At 43.6% G+C, this 14,707-nt stretch overlaps 1 protein-coding gene across 1 annotated transcript in view; it reads left to right on the top strand.

Annotated features, from left to right (window-relative positions):
- Window positions 1–14,707, top strand: part of LOC121715023 (H-2 class II histocompatibility antigen, A-U alpha chain-like) — a 46,602-nt gene that overhangs the window by 8,787 nt on the left and 23,108 nt on the right. The window lies entirely within an intron of this gene.

Here is a 14,707-nt window from a genome sequence, read left to right as displayed (position 1 = left end):
TCATCTTGTATTTTACATTTCACATTCTTAAGAGAGTATTTTCACAAAATGTTATGCCTACATCACTGTTTGAACGATTGACATAATGACATTTGACAGAAATAGCGGCCATCTTGAAAAGATGCATAGTATCTGTGCCAAATTTCATGCTTCTATACCAATTTGAATGATTCTCTTGAAATATGCCATTAATCTGCTGCACTATTATTGTTACAAATCATCCTACAGTTACAAATTAACTTTGATTCCAAAACCCTATAATCTCTATTTTAATGAATTTTCCTAAATAATATATATATATTATTTAGGAAAATTCATATATTATTTATCTTAACTCAATCAAAACAGCACTTATTTTTTTAATGGAGATTTTGGAACCAAACTCTTCAAATATTTTAAATTCAACAGTTACAAATCAATGTTTCACGCACAAAAAGCTGTCGTACAGTTAAATAATCTTTTCTGCAGGTACAGACTTTTGCACCATGGGGATCAGAAGTGTGTGTATCAGGATTTGTAAAACTGATTTGAGACTTTACAAAAAATTATACAAACAATTTTCAGCACTACCCATATGTCCTTTACTTATATCACACCAATATATTCTACCGGTACAAACCATTCCACGGTTACAATGTCTTTCTAATTACAAATCTATTCTGCTCTGCTAGTTCTGCTGCGACTAGGCCTACAAGTCAATATCCTAAGGAGCTTTTTGCGACGATTCTGGCACTTCCTGGTTGGTCAGTGGTGATGTTCAGGTTTGGTTAGCCAATCAGGAATCTAAGTCAAAGTCCTTTTAGGCAAGTCCCTCCACTCGGCGGCCATATACCAACGTTTTATAGGCACTCATCGGGCACAGTCTTTGGGTCGAACTGCGCGTCGCAAGGCTTCACGACACCAATCTTGCTCCAGCGGCGAGATCACAACACATGATTCTGCATTTATCCCATCCGTGAATTAGTGAACACACAGAGCACACAGTGAACACACAGTGAGGTGAAGCACACACTAACCCGGAGCAGTGAGCTGCCTTGCTCCAGCGGCGCTGGGGGAGCAGTGAGGGGTTAGGTGCCTTGCTCAAGGGCACTTCAGCCGTGCCTACTGGTCAGGGATCGAACCGGCAACCCTTCGGTTCCAAGTTCAAAGCCCTAACCAGTAGGCCACAACTGCCCCAGTCTGATACCATCTGATACCGCATGGCACAGTCTACCTTACCATGATCACAGAATTCATAGTTTACATACCTCTTATTTTACCGCACCCCTTATTACATTTTGTAATGCAAAGCTGTTAAAACCATAGTCAAGTCAAGTCAAGTCATATTTATTTATATAGCACACTTAAACACAATGTTATTGACCCAAGGTGCTCAGAAATAAAATAAACAGTAATAAAAACAAAAAATAAAGACATAAATGACAAAAAATAAAAATAAATAAATGAAAATACAAAATACAAAATAATAATAATAATAATAATAATAATAATAATAATAATAATAATAATAAACAGATTATGATTGTAGAAAAAAATAAACATATGGTTACTGAAACTATACTATAGGCCTAGAGAAAGATGTACAGTAAAGTTAGATGCCAGTTAATATAATGCAGAAAAGAAATAGAAATAAGATTAAATAAATAAAAAATAAAATAAAAATAAACAACCAAACAAGGGGAGAAATTAGAAGATGGGAAAATAGATGGGTCTTTAAATTTGATTTAAAACTACTGAGGACTTAATTTCAATAGGGAGATTGTTCCAGAGTCTAGGGGCAGCAACAGAAAAAGCTCTATCACCTTTAGTTTTAAGGGTTGCCTTTGGGACTGATAGGAGAAGTTGTGAGGAAGACCTCAGTGGCCTAGAAGGACAGTAGGGACTTAAAAGGTCACAGATATACTGTGGTGCCATTCCATTTAGGGCTTTGAAAACAAAAAGTAAAACTTTAAAATGAATTCTGTAATTGACAGGTAACCAATGGAGTTGGGCCAGCACAGGACTTATGTGCATATGTTTCTTTGTTCCAGTAAGAAGCCTAGCTGCTGCATTTTGGACTAATTGAAGTCTAGCAAGGGTAGATTGGTTCAGACCTAAAAGCCATACGAGAGCAATGTGCAATATAAGTATTATGTTAAGTGTTCTAAGGCAACGGGTTTCCTGGATTCAATTAAGTAAACAGAACTCAGAGGCAAGTTCTTTAATTAAGCAAGCCTCAAATTATCCTGTAATTGTAATTTAGGTTGAATGACAACTATGAGTTACAACAGCTCACTGTGTGTGAGAAACAACAACTACTTTCCATTGTCACATGAACTTTCAACTCAGAATATTGAAACTCTACTGCAACAAGTGCAACAAATATCTTTCAGTCCATCATTAGCTTTACTAAGTTCATTTACTTACCTTTTCTAAGGCAACAGGTTTCCACACTTTTTCCACAGGTTTCCTACTTTTTTAAAGTAAAGTGTCTAAACCAGGCACGGCGCTATGGGTGGGGCTGTTGAAAAGTGGGCGGGCCTAGGCCCGTCCAGGCCCACCCATAGCGCCGTGCCTGGTTTAGACACGGCTACAATCACGTAAGATATCCAAAGTGCATAATACTCCATTGTACTTCATTCACTGAGTACCGGCAATATGGCTGTGCTTTGTACAGTTGACTAACAAATATGAAACCATTATTCCGATCGCGCATTGAAACTTTGAGATGAGATGGGCTTATTTAACATACAAGCGGACACGGGTGAACTCACTCTTCTTCATGCAGCAGATTTAACTTTAACTGTTACCTTACCATAACACATAATTTGGAACGTAGGCTACGTGCGCGTGCGAGGTTGGGCATGCCATTGTTTGCATTTGATATTTGGTATTAGGAAATCATGAAGTCATCAATGACAAGGTGGTGGTGGAGTTATCCTGTTCTCGTCATTTAGACTAGCCTACAAGTTCAGGTTTGTTATCAGCCTCTAGTCTACAGTCTGGAGCTGGTCAAACAGTGCTGCCTCACTGGCATGCACAGACTGGGTCATTTTTGAAGGGGAATTAGACGACAGGGTCTCCATCATCTACACTACATAAACTTCTGCATTCAGACCACCATTCCAGTTAAGAAAATAAAAAAATACCCCAACTTTAAACCATGGATCACACCTCAGCTAAAAAAAAGCCTGAAGGAAAAACACAGAGCCTTCAAGCTCAAGGACTGGACAGCAATCAAAACAGCAAATAGGGCAGTAAAAAAGTTTTCAAAGCCAAATTACAATATAAAAATAAACTGGAACAAAAATTCAGCTCCATGAACACCAGACAAGCCTTTCAGATGGCCAACACATTGACAGGAAATGCACCCAGACCCAGCACACCAATCTCATCAGAGAAAGGACATCAATTAAACATGTTTTTTAACCGGTTCGACTCAGTCGACTACTCAGAGGAGTGCTGCAGTCAGCTGGATGCACTCCCCCTGCTGGACCCAAACGACCCAGCCCCCTTCTCAGAGGAGGATGTCAGGCGGCAACTGAGGAGATGCAAGCCAGGCAAGGCCCCAGGGCCCGATGGGATCCCAGCAAAGGTGATTAAGACCTGTGCCACTGAACTCTCTGCAATAATCCACCCACTCTTCTGTGAAGTCTACCATCAATGCAGAATCCCCACCCTCTGGAAAACCGCTACAATAATCCCAGTACCCAAAAAAACACGTCCCAAAGACCTCAATGACTTCCGCCCCATCGCCCTCACACCCATCCTGATGAAGTGCCTGGAGTACCTGCTGCTACAAAACATCCTGCCACACGTCCGCCCACATCTGGATCCCTTTCAATTCGCCTACAGGGCCAAGAGAGGCACTGAGGATGCTGTGGCATGCCTGCTGCACCTCCTCCTACAACACCTGGACTCTCCAGGTACAACTGCCAGGATCCTGTTTGCAGATTTCAGCTCTGCATTCAACACCAAGGTACCTACTGATCCAGAAACTGCACCACCTCAACGTCCCCTCCCGCCTGATCCATCTCCTCCACAACTTCCTCACCAACAGACAACAGTCCGTCTGGGTAAGCACAACAACCACACCTGCACTGATCTCCAACACAGGAGCCCCGCAGGGTTGTGTACTAAGCCCCTTCCTATACACCCTCTACACAAACGACTGTACCAGCCCCTCATTCAACACCACATTCCTCAAGTACGCCGATGACACCGCGATCCTGGGCCTCCTCACAGACACTCATTCAACCCAAGAATATCTCAACACAGTCTCTCACTTCACTCAGTGGTGTGGAAAGAACTATCTCAAACTCAACATCAGCAAAACAAAAGAAATGGCTTTTGGATCCACACAAACCCACTACCCCATCATCATTTCCAATGAAACAGTGGAGACAGTAGAACATTTCAAATACCTTGGACTCACAATTGACAATAACCTTACCTTTGAACATCACACAACAGACATACAGAAAAGAGGAAACCAAAGACTGTCGGCAGTGCGCAAACTAAAAGGACTTCATGTTGCCCCTCATCTACTCCTACTACTGTATACCAGCATTGTCCAACCCATCCTTTTATACTGTTCCACCTGCTTCTTCAACATCCTTACTGTAAAAAAACGTAACAAACTCACCCAACTAACCAATACTGCCACCAAAACAATAGGTCTGCATACCCCAAACCTACAAGAACTTAACACCAAAGCCATCGCACGTATTGCTCATTCAAAATCCCTGGACATTACCCACCCACTCAATCGCTACTTCTCACCCCTACCCTCTGGCAGGAGGTTTAGTAGCATAAGGTGCAGTAAAGCCCGCTTCAGCAGAAGCCTAATACCCCTTAGGAATCCAAACACCCAACAACACAAAGCCCCACAGATAAATTATGCAGCGCAATAATGTATGTTTTTCCCATGAAACCCCAATATTTTATGTAAAGGTCTGTGTCAATTACCTGTGATGTATGTAAGGTGTATGTCTGTATGTCATTCCTATGTCTGTGTTTCATGTATGTGCCTTTCTGTGCCTGTGACCATGCAGGATGAAAAAGCTGTACGGAAAATGTGAAAAAGAATTTCCCTAAGGGGACAACTAATAAACTAACTAACTAACTAACTAACTACTTTGCCTAGTTGTAAAATCGAATGAGTGAGTCTTCAATGTTCCGTTCTCCCTAAGCTAAGCATAACAAACCATATAATGCATCTTGCCATTTAAAAGCCACTCTGCTAGGTGGCTATATAGTTTGTTTCTAATAGTAAACAGAAAATGTGAAGATAGCAACAAGTCATTACATCCTCTAATTGTCAAAATATGATTGTCCATAATATTCAATCAATGTGGTGCAAATGAGGCTTGAGTCAGTGGATTAATTTATGAAACGTAAGCAGCAAGTCAGGCAAAATGGGAATTATGAAAACCGTTTAGACTCTATGGGCTAAGCCCCGAATGTTTTCAACTGCCCTGCATATTGATTGAAACTGTCGGGCAGTGTGGTTGATCTGTATTGTTAAAAACTTAAAACAAATGAAATATTCGACCTTAATTACAATCGTTATACAAGCAGAACTAAACTATGTGTTGGGGAAATATTAGATTCCCACTTTTACAGCCTATAGGCCTTAGGTCTATTAGAGAGATGCGCTAAAGCACAGCCAGGTATGGTGCTTAATGGAGATTCCAAAGCGCTCTTATTTGGTCAGAACCAACGACAGTGATCGAGGATAGGTAAGTCCGTCCTATGCTGCGAAACTTTTTACAATGCAACAAACTATTTAAAGAGCATCAAGCTATTCAAATCTCTATTATGTAAGCACAAATAATATAACAGTATATTAGTCAGTCATTTTTATTAGGGTAGACAGTGATTTGATAAAGTTTTTTATTTTTGGCCCACCCACAATTAGTCTGGCCCATCCAAAACTGGAATCCTGGCGCCGTGCCTGGTCTAAACAACAGAAAAGCTCATCAAAATGCGTCTAAGATGCAAAGGCATATAGGGCAGGACTTGGACCACAAGAAAAGGCGCGATATTTCGAGAAATTACGGTTTATTGGCAGCGCAGATCCATATGAGTTGGGTGAGGGAGACGAAGTACCAAGTTCAACCACAAGCGCCCCCTTCCTCTGATAACTTCTGGCATTATTTTTTTTTTTATAACTTTTGGAAGTCGATACCTACACCAGTCTGACGTATACCGGTACAACCTAAAACACGGCAATAATTAACCATTTTCCTTGACGATGTCAAGGAACAAATCCGGCGCAAAATGAACCTAGGGGTTAATAACACATGTGTACCGAGTTCGACCGATCGCTGGGATTTGTTTTCATGCTAGTCGAATGTGACCAGTTTTATTGCAAACCGCTAATTAGCGTTTAACGCTAGCCTTCGGGGCAGATGTACAGTAAAATGTAATCGCTATTTCTATACCACTAACAAGGCTCAAAATAGCACCACACTTACACGGTAGCATAATGAGGGTCTCTACATGTAAAGCGAAGCATTGAAAACTTTGTAAGTGTACAGGCAGTTTATTAAAAAGAAACACATTACCGTTCACGTCTGGTTCATATATACAGAAAGGCAAAGGGAGGCTTAAGAAGGTATTACAAGCAGGGGTGCCAATAATTGTGAACGACGTGATTTTGTTAAAATATTTATTTCTTTATGAGATTTTCCTTTTTCTCAGAATAAATTTGCTTCCCTTCAAGGTTGGATTTTTCCTATTTTTTTCATTGTGAGATTACAATAAATCACCAACAGATTATGTATGATGCAGGTTTTTAGTCACATACACGTAAGAGGTTGGACATACGGGACGGTTGGTAATATGTGACGTTCTGATAGAGCTTCCAGGCTGCTACAGCGCTACACTCTGGGGCCAAGAACCCAGAGTGTATCACTGTAGCTGCCTGGCTGCTTTAATTGTTTTTGTTTTGACATTGACCTCAAGAAACGAAAATCTACATGAAAAATTGCCGGATTTCTCCTTTAAAAGTACCTTATAGGACCGCCTTCTCGCTATCCGGAGAAATATTCTTTGGTCGCTGCTATTTACAGATTTGCGGCTCCCATTGACTTCCATTGAACACACGTAAACAAAACGTCAATTATGTGCTCAAACTAACACCGCTGACTTAGCCTATGCCAGCAACCATTTCACTTTGATAACAAACTACATTTTCGTACAACATATATACAGCAAAAATAACAGAATTTGGATCAAGCAATGTGAAGAAATCTCGGGAGGAAGAAAATTGCTGCTGCGTGATCGGGAGTGCTTTGCATTTCCCCTTGTCCATGAGTCGCGTGGCGGCCGTTATCCCTTACTTGTCAGAGTAATTAGGCTACATTAAAAAAATACCTTCATATTATATCACAATTCATAAAGGAACGAAGTTTAAAAAAAGAAAAACACAATATATCAGAGGGATTACACGAATAATTAGTAAGAAAAAACTATATTTCTACCATAATTTCCTGGTAAATCGAAAATAATTAGAATTAAAATTAGAAAAGAAGCGACCGTCGAATAATCTTGCACTTCCTTGTCAATTATTTGTGTAATCCAGGCTCAGACTGGTAATCTGTACAACCGGGCAAATGCCCGGTGAGCCGGTCCATATGTGGGCCGGTGACCTCGGGGATTTTTAAAAAAAAAATGTTAAGTTATTTAGCCTATTTGCGGCCCGTCATGTAGACCTAGGCTTAGCCTATAAATGCAGTTGCATCCATTTGGATTGGGGGGTGACAGGTCAATCATTTTGGCCTCTTCATGACAGGTTCAGTGTCTGTTACGATCGCGCCCCCCTGCCCCACCCCTCAAGTGGATTTGTCCAAGCAGCCGCTTGGTTTGTGGGGAAATATAGCCTACGAGTCCATGCATGGTAGCCTAGGCTATATAATGGTGCATTCAGAGCACCTCGGAATGACAAGGACCGCCCCCATGGCTACTTTGTTTTCCGACAGCAAGTGTTCATGTGCTTTATGGCAAGCAATTTTATCATTTACCCGCTAAGTTTGACTATCTGGAATTAACATTGTAGATATCAACAACGTCTTTCTGACTAGTCGCAATTATATTTTGGATAGTTGGAATTGTCATTCAAGATATCTGTAACGTAATTGTGACTAGTCGAAACGTCAGATAGAGATATCTGTAATTTAGTTTTGACTAGGCAAAACTGAATTACAGATATCTGTGATCACGTCATTGAAAACAACATTCAACTCGTCACACATCTTAAATGACATTTGCAGATATCTTTAATTCAGTTTTGACTAGGCAGAATGAAAGGTGAAGATATCTCAAACGTCATTATGACTATTGCAAATTATTGTGCAAGACGTTGCTCTTTAGATCCGTAGCAGAGCCCGTCTACTTATTAGACATTCTCTGTTCGTAGGCTAATTTCCCCTCCCCAACATAATCGAAGAAGTGGGCTTATTTCCTTATTTCTATGAATGGAAGAAGAAGAAGCAGTCATGGCTGTAATGTCTTGTTGACATCTAAAATAACTAAAACTCAGGGACACCGTGTGGTTTATTAGACTCTCACGTTATCAACTGGCTTGATCTCTGTTTCGTAGCCTACATAAATTAGTAGGCCTAGGCTAGGCTAGGCTACTAAATGCACCAGCACCATCTACAGGAAACTCCATTCATAATGGTGTTGGCTGTAATCGAAAAAATCAAAGTAACATTGAATAATCAATTATTGCTGCCAGCTCCTGTCTTGCATAGGCTGCAGCATTAAAAAGACAATTAAAAACTCGCCCTCTGGCTGCTCTGACATAGTGCTAATTATAAAGTTAACAGTTAACAGGTGCTATATGATTTGACGATTTGAACAATAACACGCTCTGCTCCCGCCTAAAGTGGGATGTGGGCCTAATTTGCATAGCAATACAGATATCTCTAACGTCATTTCGCCTAGTCAAAACTCTAATTCAAGATATCTATAATTACATTTAAGTGACCCTGCCCTTATTAATGGACACTGGTGCGGCTGCATCACTCCTAAACTCAAGCACTTACTATAAGTTTTTTTCTCACCTGCCGTTAGAACACCCTGCCACAGCTCTATGTGGCTACGACAGCTCCAGGATTGATATAATAGGTGTGCTCCATGTGCCCGTTCACTACGGCTCCAAGCATCTACCATCTTTCCCCTTTCACATCGCAAGGAGGGGAGCCAACCTTCTAGGCCTGGACCTGTTCACAGGCCTGGGATTCACTCTCAGGGATGATGCTGGCCCCATCACCTCCCCCTGACAGCAAAAGTGGCCGGCTCTGTTCGATGGCCTAGGCTGTCTCACAGCCTTCACACACAGGCCTTTGGTGAACCCTGATGTGTCACCTGTCATCCAGCCCCTGCGCAGGATTCCCTTCGCCTTGAGAGACGAGGTCACCCGCGAACTTGGGACACTCCTGGACATGGGAATTATTGAACCAGTCAATGCTGCTCCCTGGATTTCAAACTTAGTCATTGCAAAAAAAAAATCTGGGGGAATAAGAATATGCGTTGACCTACGTTTGGTGAATAAGGCAGTTATTCCAGACAGATATCCTTTGCCTACCTCAGAGGAGCTCACTTCACTTTCACGGCTCAACAGTCTTCACAAAGCTTGACTTACGTCAGGGCTACCTGCAGGTACCACTCCACCCAGCCAGCAGGGACCTCACTGCTTTCGTGACGCACGCTGGGGTGTTCCGGTACACTCGAATGGCTTTTGGATTAAGCTCCGCCCCTAGCTGCTTCCAGAAGGTGATGAGCACAATCCTGGCTGGCATCCCTGGGGTAGCGGTTTTCCTGGATGACATTGTTATCCATGCTCAAGACATTGAGACACACAACAAGCGCCTCCAGAGGGTGGCTCAGGCCCTCCTTCAGAACAACCTGACTCTGAACGAAGAAAAATGCTGCTTTGCTGCCCCAGCCATCGACTTTGTGGGGTTCCGCCTGACAGCCAAAGGCATTTCCCCACTACAGTCCAACGTCGACGCCATACACAGGATTTCAGAGCCGACCTCAGCCTCTAGAGTGGCCTCGTTTTTAGGCATGACTGCGTCCTGCCTCCGTTTTCTGCCCGACTACTCACAGACCACCGCACCTCTCCGCCAACTGCTTAAAAAAGAAGAGCCATGGCACTGGACTACAGCATGTTCAGAAGCCGTACAAACTCTGAAAGCCCAGCTCACAACACCCCCTGTCCTAGCCCACTTTAACCCTGAATGTCCGACTCTAGTCACCTGTGATGCTTCAGATCGGGCTATTGGTGCAGTCCTTTCACAGGTGCAGGACAGGGTGGAGAGACCTGTAGCCTTCGCCTCCAGGGCATTAACACCAACAGAACAGCGCTACTCTGTTGGTGAACGTGAGGCGCTCGCCTGTGTGTGGGCCTCAGAGAGGTGGCACCTTTACCTCTACGGATGTCGTTTCACACTCAGGACTGACCATCAGGCCCTGACTGCATTGTTGACAGCTTCAGGATCTGGTCATAAACCCCTGCGCCTGCACAAATGGGGGGAAAGGCTGAGGCAATATGACTATGAACTGAAATTTACCCCTGGAAGGGACAATGTAGTCGCCGACCTACTCTCTCATTCCATCGATGCTCCCACACCAATGGCCTCCCCGGACGAGGACACAGAGACTGAATTCATTCACATGCTCCACACACCCTTGCAGTCGGCTGTGTCGTTGGAGGAGTTGCAGCGCGGGTCTGAGCATGACCCCATACTGGCCTTGCTACGTACGCGTATATGCTCTGGATGGCCAGCAAAAGTTCGTGATGAGCTCATGCCATTCGCAAGGGTGTGTGATGAACTGTCATGTTGGGGTGATGTTTGTGTCTCTAGGGGCTTGTACACCGTGGTGCCCTGCAGCCTGCGGGCCCGCGTGCTATCCATGGCACATGAGGGGCACCTAGGCATTGTTAAACTCAAACAGCGATGCCGAGATCTCATCTGGTGGCCAGGCATCGATCGCGATATTGAAGCCCTGGTTAAAGACTGTGTGCCATGCCTCCTCATTGGGAAAACTGGACCTCCAGTGCCAACCCCTCTGCAGCCTGTTCCATGGCCGTCCCGCCCATGGGAACATCTCCAGCTCGACATCTGTAGGGAGATCCATGGCCGTGGAATTCCCCATCATCAGCGTTTCCTTGTGGTGCTGTACGACCTCCATTCAAAATGGCCTGAAGTGGTTCCAGCTAGAACTGTCACAACACAGGTCATCACAGACATCCTAGAAGCCTTGTACGCACGTTGGGGCATGCCTTGCGCCATCACGACAGATAATGGGCCCCAGTTCATCTCTGCAGACTTCTCTCAGTTTCTCAGTGATAGGGGAGTCAAACACATCCGCACAGCATACTACAATCCACAAGCAAACGGCGGTGTGGAGCGGTTCAACCAGAGCCTAAAGAATGGCGTCCGAGCCCACCTGGCTCAGGGGTGTACATTCCAGACGGCACTCAACCAAACCCTGATGCACTACAGGGCCAGCCAACACACCACAACTGGGGCTTCTCCAGCACTCCTCATGATGGTTTGGGAGATGGAACTGCCACTGGACAGACTCAAGGCACGAGGCATGGCAGTGCCTCCAGCCGGCAGCTCTCACGCTCAAGCCAAAGCCGCCGTAAACAGACATCAACAACGGATGCGGCAGTATTTTGACCGGAAACACAGGGTCAAGAGCACTGCTATTACCGCTGGTGACTGGGTTCGAGCTCGTAGGCCTCATCGGGGCAACAAGATGGCTTCATACTGGAGCCAGCCCTTCCAGGTGCATAGGCAGCTGGGCCCAGCCACATTCATGCTTAGTGACGGATCACGATGGCATGCTAAGAGACTGAGGAAAGTGCGGAACCCAGGAGAGGAAATGGTGGCTCCACTGCCATCGGCCCCACCTCCACTAGTGCCGACACGTATAGGGCCACAGCAGGCTTCCCATACTCCTCAGGCTGCACCATCACCAGCGCCCCAGCAACCGCAACCTGCGCCTGACCTGCAACCCCCTCTGCTTTCCCCTGGCCTCCAGGCAGATCCAGGGCTGGGCAGTGTCACGAGTTCAGCTATGGGGACTTCCCCAGCTGCTTTGGAGGGGCCGCAGCCAGAGGTCGAGGAGTGCCGACCCGTAAGGGCCAGGGCCCGCCCTGCCTACTTAAAGGACTTTGTCACAGAGTGACAGTGTAGGCCGTGCACTCTGTATTACTGTTCAATTGTTCTGGCAAAGACTTAGTTATGCAGAAGTCTAGGTTCTTGGGAGGGAGGGGGAAATGTTGCGTACACATAATTAACAAACCAATTTAATTACACACTGCTAGGAAAAGTAAGGGGACTACTATTATGAAGTATTATTAAGAGTCCAGCAGTGTTGGTTGTTGTTGTTGTTGGCTGTGTGAGGTTAATGGGGTGCGCATGCGATGTAGAGTGAGTGAACAAGTTGAGTAAAAGTGTAATACGCATTCTGTGTGTCTCTGCTCATTTCTAAACACAATAATTTTGCCTAGTCAAAACTCTAATTCAAGATATCTATAATTACATTTTGACTAGGCAGAATGAAAGTTATAGATATCTCCAATTTCAGATATCTCTAATCAAAACTCATTCAAGACATCTATCGATATATAGATATAGATAGATAGATATCTACAATCAAATTATGACTATCCCTAACTCCAGTTTGAGATATCTACAACGTCATTTTGACTAGTCATAATTCCATTTACAGATATCTACAATGTCATTTCGCCTAGTCAAAACTTAATTCAAGATATCTTGAATTGAGGTATATTAAAGATATCTTCAACTGGAGTTATGACTAGTCAGAATCAAATTGTAGATATCTCTAACTGGAATTACAGATATCTACAATTCAATTGCAGATATCCGTAATTCACATAGTGGATATCTGCAACTGAATTGTAGATATCCGTAATGATAAACCCCATAGAAATGAATGGCAAATGTGGCGTCATTTGTCCTAGGAAGAATGTCTTTGTGGATATCTGAAATGACAATTATGGATAGGAAGAATTCAATTGCGGATATCTAAAATGTTCGTTTTGACTAGGCAAAACTGAATTACAGATATCTGCAATACATATCTAGTCTAGCGGGTAAATGTTAAAATCGCTTGCCATATGTGCTTCGCCATCGGAATGTGTGACAAACACGGATGCCACAACAAAGGTTAAAACATACATTCACTAATCCAAACAACTGTATTTGCTTAAAATATAGTGTAAGATGCTCGTGAAAGAAAGATATGCAGCTTTCAAGTGATAAAAAGGGCAAATTCCCAAGTTCACATTAAAACTGTTGGACATGAAAGGCCACATGGACTACAGTACAAACGAACTACAACGTGACGACAAAAGTGATGACGAGCCCCTAACTGGGCAACTCTGTTAGCAAAATCTAGCCCCAGTTTCCGACCTCTGACTCACACATTAAGTGACGTGAATGATGCGGAATGATGATGTTTTCACTCGGAGAAAGGTTTTTCCGAAACCCATGAACGCTAGGTTAGTGCCCTCCGCTGGCTGGTGTTCACATCATCGCAGTTTAACCGTAAACAGCAATCAGAGGTGTCTAGTTTTATTCCATAAATATATTGTTTTCATAGACGTTAGTTGCACGCGCTACGAAGAGCTTCCATTTACTGCACCAAGTAGGCTACTGTAGGCTAGTGCGGTTTGTCTGTCATCATGTTTGGACTCAAAAGGAACTTCAAAGTATTTCCCATATAGTAGGCTTTTAGCTTACAACGACAGTGAAAGTGAAACTTGGAAAGTGGAAGTCTCTCCACCGAGTGTTCCATTAGATGCACAATCAATCGCGAGTCGATGCACGTAAAAAGTATCGACTGGTAGGTTAGTAACGAAGGTAGCCTAATTTTGCAAAATGTGATGACGGCACACAAACTTGGGCAAAAACGTTTAGTATACACTTGTGGTGATAGCCTACAGTTAATGTGAATCGCTGACTATAACCAAAGTAAAGGAGAAGATTTGCACCAAATAGGCCTAAAGGCTGTGGTTGTGTTTCTACAACATGTTGGCACAAATCGTAATTTCTGTCAACTATGACGATCTCCATGCATGTTCAGTAGCCTATATTTTTCATTTAGTCAAGCAGTGACATGTGGTTTAATGCATGGGGTAACATGACGTGAGACAGACAGAAGATGAACCTGTCTTTAGTAGCCTATCCCTGAATCCTGTCCCTCTCAAATCACTTTAAAATGGTGTGATTAGCAATCAGAATTTTAAAAAAAAATCCCGGAGAGACCCCCCCGACCCCCGTGTTATTGTGATTATAATAACCTATAGGTCCAAATCTAAATGTTTGGGTTTAGTTTATGAAGTGTTGCTACAGCATGATACTGTGTGTTTGTTATTTATGGGGGGGAATCAGGGGGGGATTTTGGTATCGGTGGGCTTGTGTGTGTGTGTGTGGGGGGGGGCGTAGTGGGCCGGTCCAGGAGAAAATTGCCAGGGCCGAATTTTGTTCCCAGTCCGACCCTGGTGTAATCCATCTGATATTAGTATAATATAGTGCGGTATAATATATAATATAGTGCGGACGTCAACCTCCATTGGCCAGCAGCGCGGACGAGACATCTAGCCTTTGTTATATATCTATGGCTGACGCCTCCATGCTGCTTTTTGTTTTGATGATGCATGCGGCAGTGCGACACT

The sequence above is a fragment of the Alosa sapidissima genome, chromosome 8, assembly GCF_018492685.1.
Source record: "Alosa sapidissima isolate fAloSap1 chromosome 8, fAloSap1.pri, whole genome shotgun sequence".
Taxonomy (NCBI): Eukaryota; Metazoa; Chordata; class Actinopteri; order Clupeiformes; family Clupeidae; genus Alosa; species Alosa sapidissima.
The sequence above is the reverse complement of the archived record's forward strand: the minus strand, read 5'-3'. Positions and strand labels throughout refer to the sequence as shown.